Consider the following 15,735-nt stretch of genomic DNA (forward strand, 5'->3'; position numbering starts at 1 on the left):
ATGTTTGCAAAAGAAAAAAAAAGGTAAACCTCATTTAGCAGGGACTCATGGATGTTTTATGAGAGCTGCATATACTACCGCTACAACAACAAGCGAAGGTGATTTCAGGTTACACGTAGATTTCTATGTAAGATACTCGTGATGAGTGTTTGCCTTCAGGACGATTCGAGCAGTTATATTTGCCAAGGAACGTTCAGTTACTTCGTTCCTTGCAGAATATTCAAAAGTTTCATTAGTTATTGTGTATGTCCATGTAATGTTTATTTGATATAAGGTATTTTTCTAGTTTATGTATATACTTTTGCAAGCTACGCGCGTTTGTAAGTTTTTGATGTGAGTCTACACCTTTCAAATGCAATGAAAGATGCTTATGTTTTTCAATGTTCCTTATAACCACCTCACATGAACAGGTACATGTACAGGCATGTGCACGAGATGCACGAGATTAAGAGAAGCATGCAATTTGCGTTTTTTTATCCATTTTAAACCAAGTTTTCTGGGCTCGGCTAATCAGCTGGTGGGGAGTGAGAGGAGGTGCTGCGATGCAAACTTTGCTCTTCTGCCACCCGCCTTATGGGAAACCGAGAGTTTTTGTGCTTGCTATGGAACCCTGGGCACACCTATTTATGTATCCTGATTTTCAGTTTGTCCGTAGTTAAGTAGCCAGCCTATAAAATCGCAAAATTATTTGACAAACCGACTGCACACACAGCCTATGGCACCAACAAAATGTTTCTCAGCGCCACTTTGGTGCTTTGCACTCAATGCTCCACATGAAGGGGCCTGTTAGGTACTTTTAAATAAATAAATAAATAAATAAATAAGAATTTTCCAATTATCTGAAAAAATTAATGTTTGCGGACGAAAGCAGTCATCAATTTTATATTAAAATATTCGCAGTCTCCAAAGACAAATCAAAATTTCATAGTGCTTCGTGAGTAACGTTAGAAGAATGGTGACAGTCATGTTTTTACTAAGTAAACCAAGCTGACGTATGAATCGTTAAAAAAAATTTATTGTTTTTCTTCTTTAGCAATATTTTTTTAGTGAATGTTTTTTGCCCATGCAATATAAAGGCCTAGCTTCTTCTTTGTTTCTGGCGAAAACTGCGTGGTCGGCGTTATTGGCGTGACATACCAAGAGACGTGAGTCACGTCGTTGTGACCGTACTTCGAAATAAGAACATTTTAAACAAGCGAAATCAGTGACAAGTAACAGCAAGACGGTTATTTAACACTCTGGGCCAACTTGAATCGTCGCATACATGATGCAGGAAAAAAATTTCGAAAGACATTATAATAGAAGATGGCTCCTGCAAAAGCATAGCGTATACCTTTTGTTGGTGTTAGACTTTTTTTGCGTGTATGGGTGTGTGGAGTATCACCTAGAGCTGAGCGAGGATGAGGCACTGTGATTCACGTGCAGCGTTGACCGGACGCATCAGTGATGTCCCCGTTGTATCCTTGCAGTGCAGAGCGTCGCAGACATGCTACGGGAACGTTCTACGGCTGCTTTCTTGGCTCCGAGTTTTTTTTTTACTTTTTTCTATGTGAAACTTATTACAATACAAATCGCGAGTGATGTAAAGGGAATGTGATTCATCCAGGTTTATGACTTCTAGGTGATGTATGTGACTAGCGAGCCCTGTCGCAATTCAACCTTTAGCTGTCGTGACTACCGACACGTGTCACATAAGTGTAGTTAATGGCGTATACGATGTTATTATCAGGAAAAGTGCAGATTTTTATCGCAAGATCAAGAACTCATTGAATAAAACAAATGTGGAAGTTCGTGAGCATTTTAATTTGGTTCATTTTCACTATGAATCAAGACTGCATTGCGCGTTCTTGCTAGACAAATTATACCAGTCGAAAGACGAGGCACAGAAGAGAGGTGCGTCACACACAACGAGTGGTTCTGCTGATCCTCTGTTTTAGCTGGTGCTGTAGGAAATAAAATAGGGGTGTTAGAAGGCTCGATATTCGAACTGAATAAAACCTAATCGAATAATGAATTACACTATTGAATAGCTTGTAGTCAATGTTTCGAATGTTTCAGCAAGATGAATATCTAATATAAAACAAAGGCCGGTGTTGCCACTTGGTTAGGGTGGGGGACACCGGGGTCACAGGGTCAGTGCCAAGACTTTCACTGGGAGGAGCACCCACGGCATGTGAGTTTTCCCAGGGGAGCAGGAAGGTCGGCAAGCCATGCATTCTCTTCGGACTTGAGGGTTTCGAGCTACGGCTTGCCCGAAACATCCTCAAGAAAGAGGCAGAGACAAACCAGCAACCGTGTTTAATATAAGTCAAATCTTGGCAGCAACTGTCTCGAGAGTGTCACATAATTGCTATTACAATAAAAAAAAACACACAGCTATATTGAATCGCGAGTTATTTGCACTTGGATTTAGCCTAGTGTAACTGGTCGAAATTTAATTACGCCGAGATATTCGCAACGTTTACGATTGCAAGCGATGTTAATCATTAATTCACGCTTTGTTCAAAGCTTCAATTCGCAACTCTGAGCGTTACGTAAAACTGCATTATTATGGGAGCTAGGGTACCTGTGATGCATGTTTATGGTTGAGTGAATTGTTGCTCGGAGAGAAAGCCTGAGAGCTAAGAAATTACAAAGCCGTTTAAAGTAAGAAAAGTGGAAACGTTAAGCATAATTAAGGGGAAAAAAGATAAAGTTTCAATGTGCACCCCGAGTCTAAGCTGACAAACTAAAACATGTCCTATAAGTTGTCCAGCTATAATGTTTGTGAAAATCAACTGTCACCGGTGGCGTTCATGGTGGCGGTGGTTTGGTGGGTTGAGGCGGCGGACGCTGCCGATATCTCAGCAGCTGGATTCACGCGCTGTCCAGCACGTTGACGCTTGGCGGACAACGCGGTAGTCCTTGACCCCGCAAGAACTGCGGCTGCTCACCGACGCTGGCTCGTTTCGAGGAGGTGATCACTACCCGGAAGGTTCCACCATCCACGGGTGGTACGGGACCGGAGTCAAAGCCTGGACACCTAGGAGGTGGCCTTAAACAGTCACGGCCGGAACGGACACCTGGGACGTGACCTTAAAGAGTCACGGCCAGAATCCTGGAAGGCCGCGAACCTCTGAACATACAATGGGCAGCTGAAGCGTCCTGGCCTTGCCTGACTTCACGCGTTCGGGTCCGGAACCCGACACCGCAGTCGCGCGACACCCAGGATCTTCACTCCAGCGTGCTCGATCTCGTTATGATGCTGATGCTGATGACCTCAGATAAATGGCGATCGTCTACAAAGGGGGATGGGCCAGGAACCGGGCAGCAGGTTAATTAAATGAAACTAAAATGAAATTATAGCCAATCTGAAAAGTTATTTTAGAGTAAAACTGCCAATAAACACAAACGGTTGCTGAGCAAGCGGTCAAACCATCTCTTGTTCCTAACAGGCATAGCTGCGAATTTAAACTAAAGATATGAAAAGGTTGGGATTCACTGGCACGGTAATATCTTAGTTGCATTGATGTAGTCAAACACAGCGGAACATATATCCTTGTGGCAGTAACCAAATGGAGTGCCACCAAGTGATAAACGTACTGGTACATTCACTTGTATTCCTAACTTCGGTAAAGGGGCTTCTAAATATCTTTTTCTCTGATAAGTGCTACGACAAAATAAAAAGAAATGTTCAATTGTTTCAACTTTTGTTGCAAAAAACGCACAGCGGTGACGCCTTGAGTCGAGCTTTGTTAAGGTTATAATTTTGTTGTGGAACTGTACAGAACAATCTGATATAAGTGACTTCTAACTGGCAAGATACCCACCACTGTTTATTGCAGCAATACCTTGAATGCTCGAAATCTTTAAAAGTATCCAAATTACTTATTGCCCATTGCAATCAAGCATTTCGGAACCTTAGCGCTGTCACGTAGGCCGTATCTGGCAAAGCTGGGATGGTGGGCCGCCACAGGGATACTGCTGCTAAAGGAGTTTGCCATTTCGTTCAAATATAATCTGCGGTGGCCTGGTACCCATAGCAAATGCAGCTTTTTTACGTTTTTTGGTATGAAGTGACGAAACGAATTAATCAGCTCTGAATTTGCTGCCGCAGAAAGTGCATTACACACTGATAATGAATCTGTAATGATCACTGCTGATGATTCGCTTGAGGGCAATTTGCTTAGGACAAGAACAATAGCAAATAATTCTGAAATGAATAAAGGGGTATATTCTGGGTGTCGAATTGAAAAGGACCAGTCAAAAGAAAGAGCGAAGATGCCAACCCTAGCCTTTTCTTTGGAAACAGATGCATCAGTCGCAATAGTATGGTTTATTTCCAGGTGAGCTAGACAATTTTCTAACTGGTAATTTAGGTACCTATGTTCCAATTGTTTTGCGTTATAAAGAAATCTATTATCAAATTTTATGCTAAGAATTGACTTTAGGTTGTCTATTGGGCCAATATGTTTAATTTTTACATTCAGTTCAAAACATTTAGAAGAAAACTACAGTAACCACGTGCACATTTACAAGGATGGCTCGACTACGCCGTCTAATTCAGGTGGAGCAGTGGTTATACCATCACAAGGGGTAACTCGGTGTTTTGAGACAGTATTTAGAAAAATGTATTGTCACAAACGTCAAAAACACTCAACAGAACATTTTCTTCTTGGACATACAATAACGATGATGATAAAACAGACGTCATTTACATGAACATGGATATGAGATGACGTTGAAGGAACATGTACATTTGATAGTTCACACAAACACGACAACAAAAAATATTTCAAGGTAAACAAGAGACACAAATAAAACAGTAACATGTACATTTTGCATATTTACATGTTGGCATGCCATTTCTGCCTTCGCATAGACACATCAGCCTACCAATACTAGGCCGGCCGAAAGACAAGTTTCACTCGTCCGTCACTGACCGACACAAAAGGGCAAAACCAGCGCCGAAGAAATTCCTTTTCACCGAGGAAGAAGAGCTCCTCCGACAAAACAGACAGCAGCTCCGAGGACAATCGTTCTAGGATCGGGTAGAGCGCGCGGCGGCGGCGGCCCGCTGCAACCGCCTCGCAGCGGTTGCGCCAGAGGCAGAAAGCGCCGGCAACAATGAGAAGACAAGCGAAGCGGCCTCACACACAACGCCCAGAAGACACAACGCCCAGAAAACACAATGCCTTAGAAAATGCAGATTTTTTTCCCAAAGAGAGCAGTTCGGACATGTTGCTGACTGGACCATTCCCCACCTTTCGAAGCGGTTGAGAGTCGAAAGCTCACCCCATGCCAGGCGCCACATGAAGTCTAGGAGGTGTCCAGGCAGAAAAGAAACCGTTAACGTGCTTCAAGACACCCGTTTAGAGCAAGCACAGCGGGCTGGGGGGACCAACGGAAGCAACAAAGCAGCAGTTGTCTCAACTATGTGGTTGTTCAACACATCTATGATAGGACAGGTTGACTGGACATGGTGAAAAAATGCAACAGTTGTTGCATAAAACGCAGGAAGTGTTATTGACTGCGGCCCCCTGTTAAGGAGCACATTAGGCATCAAATGTGGAAAGTGAGTACCCGGAAAGTAATATGCCAGCGTTCGTGCGGGACATGCCTCCCATTGCACTAGGAGCAAAAGGAAGCGCAGTGCCAGCAGCCGACAGCGTATGGACACTGAAGGGAAAGCAAAGCCTCCCTGAGAACGCTGCTGTCCCAGTGCCGCACGAGAGACCAACTCAGTGCCGAATGACCAAAAGAAAAAGGAACACAAAGCAGACTGCCGTGATCGCACGATACGTAAAGATGATTGCATGACGTGAGAAAGGTACCAAATGCGACCGCAAAATACAGTCTGCGCAAAGTTCCTCCGCTCAAGAAGCGGAAAGTCAAAATACCATGCATCCTGAATTTTCAGTCTTACTTCTTCGAGAGCGTTTAACCAAACGAATTTGCGAATGCTGTAGTGGTTGTATAAAATACCTAAAATACGAAGGGACGCGGCCAGCTGAATAGGAAAACCGGCACTAAGCCTGGAGTTTGGAGAGCCAATGAAAAAATACCGGGATCTGGAGATGTTCAACGCTGCACCTGAAATGTCTCCATACTGGGAAATACACGCAGGCTGCGTGAAAGGCTATCTTCATCTGAAATGTACAAGGTTATAACGTCAGCGAAAGCTGTAACTTTCACGACACTGCTACGAGGAAGCGAAAGACCCCGGACACGTGAATCCGCGTCAAGTGCACGCAAATATGGCTCAAGGCTAAGGACAAATAGCACATGAGACAATAGACATCCCTGATAAACCCCACGTGTTCTGGAAAAGGCAGCACTTCCCCAGCCATCCAGAACTAGTGTGCTTTTCAGACCAGTGTAGGTATTTCTAATCATTTCCACAAATGAATGAGGAAAGCCGAAGGCTGTGAGCACATTAAAAATATACGTGTGCTCTAGTCTGTCAAACGCTTTTTCCTGGTCCAAAGACACAACGATACTACGCGCAGATTGCGTCAGAGTATAGGCTATGATATCACATGTAGTAAATGACTAGCTGTGTATTTCTTGTCCAAGCACTGATGAAGTCTGGTAATTACCTACCAGGGCGTACAACAGGCCCCTCAAACGTTGAACGACTACCGCCGCAAATATCTGGTGTGTTTAGAAAAAGTTGTTAACAATTTAGCGTACGAGGTACTCTACTATGGGAGAGCATAAAGCCATCCCGTGTTCTGGACCTCACTATGGCGATAATAAATGATGCTGTATCTGCACATGCGACAATGTCCATGACGGCAGAACTCGAGGTTCTGATCAGTGCACTGAAACTCGCCGATTCTTAAGAAAGACCATGTAAATGGACCTTGTTTTCTGACTCAAAACCAGCGTTACAGTGCCTGCTGTCAGTTCTCCGACGCGGATGCCACGAGCAGTTGACCTACCAAACCGTGAAACTTCACCACCTTTTAATACAAAATGGCCCCGATATCATCTTCATTGATTACCTTGGCATCGCGCTATAAACGGAAATGATTCTACAGATCATGCTGCTCGCACAGCACATGATGAAACAAACAGCGTTGCAATTCCTCTCTCAAGAGCGGACGCGGTGTGGCGGATTCGTCAACTGGCCCACAGTCTCACACTGACTGAATGGAACACACTAAGTATACGACGTACAAGACTGCACGACCTTGACCCTTCGCTACAACTCCGGCCTCCACCCAGCCTACATTAACGTGGAGGATCGCTTCTCTATCGCCTTTGGCTGGGAGTTGCTTTCACGGAAGCTTATACCACGTTAATCAGAATGACTGACGGTGTGGCACGCGATGTTTGCGGCACCGATGAAAATATCGAACACCTGCTGTGCCACTGTCCACGATTTGCCTCAGACAGACGAGTACTTGCCAACGCAATGCTGTGACTGGATGATCGGCCTCTTTCTGTGCAGGTGCTATTACAGCAACGCCCACACCCCTCGACAGCCCACAAGGCAGTGAAAGCCCTGCTGTGTTTCCTGAGAAATACGGGCTCGTGTGAACACCTCTGACATGCGGTCGAGTTCTATACGCTGCACTGAAGTTACTGTCAGTCTCTCCTTTTTTCTCTTTTCCCTTTCTTCAATCTTTCTCATCTTTCTTGTCCCCTTCCCTAATCCCCCAGTGTAGGGTAGCCAACCGGATGTCTTTCTGGCTAACCTCCCTGCCTTCTCCCTTTTGTTGCTTCCTTCCTTTCTTCCTTCAGTTGCTGTAGCACCACTTGTGCAAATATGATTTGCGGGGTGTGTAGTCACGTCATTGAGACAGAGAGCGCAATGCCTAATACGTGCTACAGTTTGATTCTTCGTGCTGCTTTCGCAAGAATGCAGTGAAAGTACTTTTTAATAATTACGCTTGATGCCTCACTAGTTTCGGGCAATATTAAGGTCGTTAACTCCTCTCGATGTAAACGCAATAATATTATGCCCCGAAAATGCTGCCTTTTGAGCATTCTTCTTGCGGCGCTTATCTCCTAAATTCATGATTTGCACGTCACATCTGCTAGTTTGTTTCAAAAACAGTTACTTGGTCTCACTTTGACACTTACGGAGCTGATTGATTGATTGATACGTGGGGTTTAACGTCCCAAAGCCACCATTTGATTATGAGGGATGCCGTACTGGAGGGCTCCGGAAACTTTGACCACCTGGAGTTTTCCCCGTGCACCCAGATCTGAGCAAATGGGCCTACAACATTTCCGCCTCCATGGGAAATGCAGCCGCCGAGGCCGGGATTCGATCCCGCGACCTGCAGGTCAGCAGCCGAGTACCTTAGCCTCTAGATTACCATCGCGGGGCAATTACAAAGCTTGCCCTTGAAATTGATCAGTTACTGTTCGCGAAACTACCCGATTTCAAGGTGTGGACTGTGAATAATTGTAGGCAGACCCAAGAGCTTGATCGCATGTTTTGAAGCTATGATTGCTTTGAGGGTGTGAAGCCCACACTTCCGCGCTTTGTTACTGCATCTTATACCCACAATAAATTTTCGCGCATGCACTGTAGCTATTTAGAGCGCATATTGATTGATTTGTGGGGTTTAACGTCCCAAAACCACCATATGATTATGAGAGACGCCGTAGTGGAGGGCTCCGGAAATTTTGACCACCTGGGGTTCTTTAACGTGCACCCAAATCTGAGCACACGGGTCTACGATATTTCCGCCTCCATCGGAAATGCAGCTGCCGCAGCCGGGATTTGAACCCAAGACCTGCGGGTCAGCAGCCGAGTACCTTAGCCACTAGACCACCGCGGCGGGGCTATTTAGAGCACATATTCAACCTATCTATAGTCTCCGGGTAATTCGCCGCGGGCGTGTACAGAGCAATGCAAACAACACATAACTCGTACCAAGCTCGTACGAGTTACTAAGCTCATCAGCTACTTGAAGAATTGAAAGTATTTCGGTGGGTCCTTCACCCGGAAACAACGCACGTTGGCTCTTAATTAAGTGAATCTTAAACGAACGAAGAATGTTGAAGAATTACCGCATCATGCTGCATTTGTGGCTATCAGCAATTTCTTTTCGGTTCGACTTCGTTTGACACAGGTTGTCTTCCCCGTTCCAAGCTGTGTCGTCCTGAATAGCAATTTTTCTCACAGGCTTGTTTTAGCAGAACCTGCACAGATTCGGAGAGTTGAAGTCATTTTTCATTTACAATTCTAAAGCGAAGCTTGAAGGTACAGTGCTGTGCAATTACAACTGACGTTTACTAATTGTAATGCATGAGGAGTTTGGTGAGACACCAAAGCGAATTACCTGCTCGCATTATCTGATCTTTGAGTTAATCAGCTACAACATCTGTTTTGTTCCTCAGGCCATATTTGTTTTGTACCAATGTTTCTTCTAGATAAACGCCAAAGCAGCTGTTTATGCATAAGCAATAATTAAGATATATACATATTCTCATGCGTACTACATATATAAATTGTCAGAACATCGGCTAAGCTTGATCCAGCTCTCTTTCTCACCCCAGTTCCGTCTAAGCGCTGCCCTTGTTTTCACTTTTTGTTTTTGTCTTAGCACGTGAACATGTTCTGCAGCCCATAACAAACACGCGTTCCCGGGAACTTCCCGGCGTTCGCCTCAGCGATCCGAAACACAATCTCACGAGACACAGAGCACGCCACTTGCCTTCTATGAAAACACGACACCACAAAAAGCAACAAGCACGGGGACGCCCGACGCCCTTCCCGAAGAACTCTACAAAAGCCACAAACATCAACCGAAAACCGTCGTCGCTGGCTCCGGTAATTAGGGAGCGCAAACGCATACCAATTCTCCCCTATCGGTCTACTAGAAGTGGAGGAACGCGCAGCAGACGCCGGCTAACAGGCTTGCGACAGCCGGAGATGGGGCAGGCTGTAGTAGAATGTGTAATTACGCATTAGTTTCTCTGCTTAGGAGGAACTAATGGTATCTCTTTTGACCAGCCTTTCCGGAATAACAATGTATTAGCTTCTTTTGCTGCGAAAGCTGTGAAGCGTTCAAACCTGCGTTTGTGTTAAGAGAAATGCGTTCATTGTGTTACACTGGGAACGATTTTGTCCTCATCGGCATCATTTGGCCGCCGTCAGGCAGCCGAGTCCTTTGCATCGCCATTACGCAGGGGAGAAGAAGGTGGGTCACAGTAGCTGCCACAATATTTTCGATTTTTGTATGTGACATATCGCTCGACGTATCGTTGAAACAGCTATCCTTGCGTACTTCGGACTGCAGTTGGGGTGAACAAAGTTCAAAGATTTAGGGGCAACTCTTTGCTGGGCATCAAATGGCCTACGTTGCTACAAGCGCATCAGTGCTCGATTCGAATTTCTTGGTGCTTTCTCCTTAAACGTAACTTTTTCCGGCACTCCTTGCAAGGTGGTACAGGGGTGATTATCTGTTTTGCAGCCAGCGTTGAGCATGCCTCGACCTCAGATTTCTCGGAGAAATAGTTCACAATAAGCAAATGAATCACTGATATGTGGGAAAGTACTTAATATTTTCGACAATTCAGCAATTAGCTACGGTGGTGCTTGATTGGCGAAGATAATCACAGATGCCATTTTTAACTTTACATGTTGAAACTATATTGCACAAAGTGAGGTTGTACTTACTGAAACAGCTGCGAAATTGGCAGAAAAGATCAACAATAACTGAAAGGCATTTCATGTTGTAACGTAATAGCGTTCCTAGCACTGGAATCTGAGGAGCGTTAGGATAAAGCTTTAGGAAACTGGAAACTGAGGAGCGTTAGGATAAAGCTTCAGGATAGAGCTTTAGGTTTAGTGGCCTTTCAGTGGGGCATTAAAAATACGTACGTACAGCTGAATAGTTTGCTAATTGGTGTTTGTTCATGTGGTATTTTGCTTTATTTGCTCATAAAACACACCACGATGGATCAAATTTATTAAACGAGGGCAAGTTGACCATTTTTGAGAGGCTCTCGTCGTGTTATGTCAACCACGTGAGTCCCTTCTTCAATATCACTCGAATCCACCATCGCAAAGTGTCAATACCTGCATTATATTTATCATCATCATCATCATCATCATCATCATCATCATCATCATCATCATTCTAACTACGCCTAGTGCAGGGCAAAGGCCTCTTCCATCACCCGCTAATCAGCGCTGTCCTGTGCTTTCCGTTGCCACGTTATACCTGCGAACTTTTTAATCTCGTAGGCCCACCTGAGTTTTGTCTCCTTTTCGTACGTTTGGCTTTTCTGGGAATCTAGTCAGTTACTCTTTATGACCAGCGGTTATGCTGCCTACGTTCTACGTGCTCGGCCCTTGTCCATTTCTTCTTATAGACTTCAACACTGATATCCTTAACACCGGTTTGTTCCATGACCCACAGTGCTATCTTCTTGTCTCTAAAAGTTGCACCTATCATTTTCTTTTCCATCGGTCGCTGCGTCGTTCTCAATTTAAGCTGAACCCTATTTTTAAGCCTCCAGATTTCTCCCTAAAAGGCTGCAAATGCAATTTAAGCAACATGAAAGGACGTGATGCCGAGAGTACCAAGAAGCCTGCAGAACCCACTCACCGTTTTGTCGTGTCAGCGCCTCAAAGCGGCTTAAGGCCAGGGGGGTGGATGGTCCAAAAATTCAATTTCGTCAGCCCTGTCGCCCTGGTAGGCGACCAAGCGTTGCTCCGACTACTCAGCACGACATCTATTTGTTTTGCCGGACCTTCAATGTGAAAATATAAAATATCAATCAAAAGACGGAAAAAGGCTCGAAAGAAAAAAAGTCATGACAGAATGACGTTGTGGAACAGTATAGAAATTTTAGGATGAGTTACAAGGTTGAAGACACGTAACGTAGATTTCGAGTGTCATTGCGCGAAGGTCACATGGTGTTTGCGCATTGCAGCATTCATTCCTCATAAATGGCAAGAGAATCTAGCAAACATGCAGATAATATGATGCGCATAGTGATGCTGCAACACAATCTTGGCAAAGCTTTCACAGTTTCATCACTCTACTGGCGCAGCCACTTTCGGCAGTGTGTTAACAGTATATGAGCTGCAGTGATCTAGCATGATAGCATCAGGCCGGTTCTCATCACATGCTTACCGTGAGTATTCTCGCAACGTGAAATGCGAAGTAACTAAACCTGCTGTCCCTGACCTGACCAACGCTAATCTGTTAAAACTGTAATGAATAATGTAATATAGGCTCTTTTTTAAAGCAGGTGCCAGAACAAGATATTTCAGCCTACAAAAAAAATGCCCGAGGCCAATGTAAAGTGCACCGACATGTTTCAAATCTCGAAAATATATATACAGTCTTCTCCATTTACTCTCAGACAATGACAAACAACACGAACTAACGATGTCATTACTTTAACCTTTGTTTTATCGGGCGCAGAACCAAAAATGGAGCACCTACTATCTTTGGGAGATGGTTTTGAAGGGTGTGGACCCACACAAAAAAATTCACCATTTCCTGAGCCTACGGCTGCCTTGTTTATGATGTTTGTCAGTTCCTGTCAGGTAGCTACCACCTGTAATACCGCCAGCAGTGTTAACGGTGAAGATCTATTGGACCAGCTTATGTAGGGAGGCTCAGTTTACACAAAAATAAAAAGCAGTGATATATGGTTAGTTTTGTGGCCACGGGGACGAATGCATGCTCTTTTTGACAGTGGAGCTGCTTAAGCTCGGCATGACGCCATACAGAAAAAAGAAAGCGCTACCATTATCATAAACCTTTAACGGCTAGCACCGTGCTCGGCCTGCATGTGCTCTCTTCGACCTTTTCATCTACGTGAGATATTGCTAACTAAGGACATACTAATTCGTATATCGCTGATGAAAACACTGAATAAGATCTTGCTACTTAACATCGAATTAACTAACTTGTGGCTGAAGAATATATTGCTAAATATGAACATGTAAAATTATTGTTCTCTTCGCTTAGTCTCGACGACACTGCGCTCACTCCACATAGCCATGGATTGAGATGCCTAGCCAAAGCTATAGGAGTGACTTAGTCGAGCTTGTAGAAGCCCACAGAAGCTAGATTGGCCATAAGCTCCACTGTCAGTCCAGCCTTGCGCCACTTGTGAAGCTGTCCACATTTTTTATTTGCTGTCATCAACAAGAAAGAAATAAGATCGTTTGTCGTATGAAACTTCCGGTCATGCAAAAATCCCCAATATTTTGCCCAGTAGAAAGAAACAAGTAATGATAAGATATAAAGAATCATTAGAGACACCAGCATGCATAGCTTGCAGAGAAACATCTCGAAGGAAAAGCTATTGTTCTGCTCTTTTCATTGCTGCATCATTCGTTTAGAAAGCTGCAATGGGAAGAAAATAAGGTGACAGTTTCTGCTGTAGCGATATGGTGTAGTACACAGCATATTGTCATGACAAGAGTAAGAAAGGCATTTTTTCAAACGTCTGTCACGACGTAGAACTTCCCAGGCAAATGATGAACTTGGCACAGGACATGGAGTTAATGACAAATTAGCCCTCTGGAACGGTGGCCCGCTGCATATGGGGAAACAAAACAAAAAAAACTATTAAGGACAGGCAATGGTCCTGTACATGAGTGTTTCTACTCCCTGAATAACATGAGGAAAGAAAGTGAGGGCTCTTTCACGGTCAATTTTCACTCCAATCGAACTTTATCACGTCAATGCAAGCGTGTCTTTTGGGTTTGCGCAAAATAACTTTGTTTTTGTCGACAGCAAGGAGGCAGAATAGCTTAAATGGGGTACCGTAGAACACTTCCACTTTCAGGAAGTTGTGTCCGATTACCTTATGAGATTTTTTTTTTACTGAATAGTGCTTGATAGATGGCATTGTACGTTTTCTACCGCATGTCCTGTTGTACACTGCATCGAGAAAAGAGTGAAAAAAGTACGACAGTGCTCAAAGTCTGAAGGTGCGCGTGACTTACTTTTTTTTCTTTGTTTTGCCCCTGCTATTCCTTTCTGCTTAGCTTCGTGCGCTTTCGTCGGGACGAGATCAGAGATGATCAGATTGGTAGCGTGCGACAAATCTTTCTAACTCCACTCGCACTGGACACACTCTTATAATTTTTGTGGCATTGAATTCGTGACGCAATAAGCTCTTTTAATGTATCCATTCCATTGTTACTTGAAAAGGTGTTTTAGGTTTCCTTGAAAGTGCTGGAGCTAAAAGCGGCAAGTCAACATTACTGAACTGAAAAACTTACTTGTAGCTAGTTTGTTTCTTTTTGTTTGATTTAGTGTCTTTCTCTCTCGAAAAATCTTTTACAACTACAATGAGATTATGACAAAATAGAGAGCATAAAAGAAAGGAGAACTAAAAAGGTAAGAAAGGAGAAGCGAACATTTCAGGATAAGTATTGACTGCAAAGTGCAAGGAAATGGCTGCGTAAATTTCAAGTTACTACTACTGGGACACTGTTTCGCGATTTCCCAAGGGAAGCATAGACCTACTGTGAGACGATCGTCTAACGACTATTTTCTTTTCGGATGCGCACCTCAGATCACATAAAGGACGAAAAGAAAAAGAATCCCGAGGACGCGCTCCTGTGCGATTTGCTCGAACGTGCTTAGAATGAACCACACCAAGCACACACGTTTTGTTCATGTATTTCCCCTTGGTTCAAACATCGCTTAGTGTAGGTGTCTGATTGCACGCAATTCTTTTTACAAGTAACTTGGAGAACGTTAGCTGTTCTTTACAATCTTCTTAAACGATTATTGGCGATTTCTGCTCTTATGGCTTGAAAGAGCCTATGATTTCAGGCATATGTGTGTTTATTGTCCTATCTACACCTTTGTTGAAATGTGGTGGCTGCTGTTTTTTTAACTTTGCGCTCTTTTTTTAGCCCGGACTGTAGGTGCCTCATCTACAGGCTTGTGAATGTCGCCTATGCATCGCGGCACGTGAAGTATTTGTGAAAGCTCACGAGGGCCGCTCATCTGCGGCGACTGTACCAGTGGTGGCAGTCATATAGCCAACACCTCTATGAGGCGCAAATATCTTTTAGGAGCGGAGCTGTTCGAGCATGAGATTGCGCTGGTCCTGTGCGCCTCAGAAAGCGGGTACGTGGCAAGCAGCTCCCAACACAGCCTCTTCAGACTCGAATGTCTTCGAATGTGTCGAATGCACACACTGCAATTCCAAGGCAATTAGTATTGGTTGCATCCATTGCCTGAGAAAGAAAGTAATACTTTTGACATTCCCTCTGGAACGCAGCCCGTAAAATGACCCTTCGAACATAAAAAGTGCCGTCACCAAAGCGATCGCCTTCAGTCAGAGGCACCACAGTGAAGTTAAATGAAGACATGTTACCTATTGGAGGCGGAAATGTTCTAGGCCCGTGTACTGAGATTTGGGTGCACGTTAAAGAACTCCAGGTGGTCGAAATTTTTGGAGCCCTCCACTAGGGCGTCTCTCATATTCATATAGTGGTTTTGGGACGTTAAGCCCCACATATCAATCAAACATTATAGCAATGTTGAAGCTTCAAATTTTCTAATGAGAAATTACTTTATTTTCTTCTGGTCACATTTTGACACAACTAATACAAAAAAGATCCGTGTACAAACGCAGCCACCATCACTGAAATGGATTGTATATAGGCAAGCCTAATATAAGCCTTGTGTAACCATGTAAGGGAGTGATGAAAGGGAGTGAGGGGGAGGAGTAAGGAAAATAGGAGGGAGAGGGTAAATCTTGGCGCAGCCTTGTACAATAAAGTTTAGCAAGGAATTGGGAAAG

At 44.1% G+C, this 15,735-nt stretch overlaps 2 long non-coding RNA genes across 3 annotated transcripts in view; one reads left to right on the forward strand and one right to left on the reverse strand.

Moving 5' to 3' along the window:
• LOC142777292 (uncharacterized) overlaps positions 1-15,735 on the forward strand; it is a 147,716-nt gene that overhangs the window by 5,145 nt on the left and 126,836 nt on the right. The gene's annotated exons all lie outside the window — the stretch shown is intronic.
• The window catches only part of LOC142776355 (uncharacterized), a 39,233-nt gene continuing 25,302 nt past the window's right edge, over positions 1,805-15,735 (reverse strand). The window contains exons 2-5 of one of the 2 annotated variants that reach the window (XR_012887479.1): positions 11,556-11,700; positions 9,010-9,141; positions 2,785-3,278; positions 1,810-1,943 (exon numbers count right to left, since the gene is read on the reverse strand). This is a non-coding gene — a long non-coding RNA (uncharacterized LOC142776355). Of the gene's footprint in view, positions 3,279-9,009; positions 9,142-11,555; positions 11,701-15,735 lie in introns of both variants that reach the window. The other variant, XR_012887478.1, reaches the window with a different exon arrangement.

This window comes from Rhipicephalus microplus, chromosome X (genome assembly GCF_043290135.1).
Source record: "Rhipicephalus microplus isolate Deutch F79 chromosome X, USDA_Rmic, whole genome shotgun sequence".
NCBI lineage: Eukaryota > Metazoa > Arthropoda > Arachnida > Ixodida > Ixodidae > Rhipicephalus > Rhipicephalus microplus.